Genomic DNA, 1659 nt, shown 5'->3' on the forward strand with positions numbered 1-1659 from the left:
GATGGAAGAAACCTATCAAGTGTCACTTTTACGTTGTAATTCAGCTCTTTAATATATACGTTAGATTTGGATGTAAATCATTACCCTTGTCCTAATGGAAGTTTAGTTTTGGAGGCGGAGATGACTTCGACGATGATAACATTGACGATCAAGATGAGGACGTTGCGTTCGAAATAATTTCGGCTGTTTACAAAATTAGAGCAGGAAACGTCAACATAACCATTATTCTTACCCCATTTGAGTAGAAGAAATAAGGCACTGATAAAAACGTCACCTTCATAGCTGGTTTATTTACATTCGTTTGTTTGTGTTTTCAGTGCGGAGCTCTTGGAATGGAAACAATAATTCAACTCGAAGTCAATGTATTCTAAAGAGCCGCGTCGGCATAAAAAATAATAAACTTAAATATAGATCGTAGCGAAAATTTCGTGCCATCGAACACAGTGTTTTATTACGGAGGTGTGTCCTGTGGGTCACTCTGACCACCAACCAGTTGCCTTGCCAGTTACCCATTGCAAAAATTGACTAGTTAGCCGCGCAACCAGAACCTGTTCTAAAACAAAATCATCAATTTGCATCGCCCATGTATGATAACACATTCATCGTCAAACTTGTCGTCAAAGCACCTTGCAAAGCACTCACTTTAGTTATATCGGCGCAACGGCTACCAAATGATACACCATCCACTTAGATGGAAAAATATAAAAGAAGAAAATCGAGAGGGATTGTTATCCTCTCGATTCCCAAAACTAAATGACTTTGCCAATCATTGATTGACATGATGTGTCAAAATTGTATACAACCATGTCGCTAATGCAGTCGTCGATAATAATTAAAAGTTTCTACGGATCAGTTTACTTTAAACTGGCCTTGAGGGCAACATCAAATTAAATTTTGAATTTTAAATTTTGGCGTTCGTAGGTATTAAATTTTGTGTCAATTTCTTTTTGTTTTGATTTTGTTGAATATTTTTGACAGTTTGTGGTTATCATTTACGTGTATATGTTTACCAAGAAATATATCATTAGTCCAATTCCCATCAGCGCTGCTAAATGCTGATAAATTTAATCGTCGATAAATTTGACATTTACGCGTCAAACGCACTCATCAGTGATTGTACAACGGAAATAATGATCAATTATGAATTTATTCGTTCGTAAAGTTGATCCTGTTCTCCGAAATTAACGAAATTAAATTCAATTTTTCTGTCAAATTTATCTAGACGCCATCGACGAGTTAAATTTATCAGAGTCTGCTAAATCTGATGGGAATACAGCTATTGAATATTTCATTTAAATTCTTTATTCTTTTAACTTTGTTATTGTAACGAAGCCAGCACAGTGTTTTATAATTGGTTGTAAATAAAGAGGAGGCAATAATAGCCAAAGAAATTTTTGTTCGTTCCCATTGCTAAACAAACAAAGCGAAAGGACTCTCGCTTTGTCACTTCGATCTATGTTGAAGTACTTCGATCTGTGTTGAAGTACCTCGATGTTTGTTGAAGTACTTCGATATACGTCGATATACTTCGATCTATGTTGAAGTATTTCAAAATATGTTGAAGTACTTCGATATATTGAAGTACTTCGATCTATGTTGAAGTACTTCGATCTATGTTGAAGTACTTCGATATATGTTGAAGTACTTCGATATACGTCG

At 35.2% G+C, this 1659-nt stretch overlaps 1 long non-coding RNA gene across 1 annotated transcript; it reads right to left on the reverse strand.

Annotated features, from left to right (window-relative positions):
- Positions 1-293: 293 nt before the first annotated feature.
- On the reverse strand, positions 294-778 carry LOC119069928. The gene is made up of 2 exons (XR_005086431.1): positions 643-778; positions 294-553 (listed from the first exon to the last, which is right to left on the reverse strand). It is a non-coding gene; the product is annotated as an uncharacterized LOC119069928 (long non-coding RNA).
- Positions 779-1659: the final 881 nt, after the last annotated feature.

Source organism: Bradysia coprophila, assembly GCF_014529535.1.
Source record: "Bradysia coprophila strain Holo2 chromosome X unlocalized genomic scaffold, BU_Bcop_v1 contig_416, whole genome shotgun sequence".
NCBI lineage: Eukaryota > Metazoa > Arthropoda > Insecta > Diptera > Sciaridae > Bradysia > Bradysia coprophila.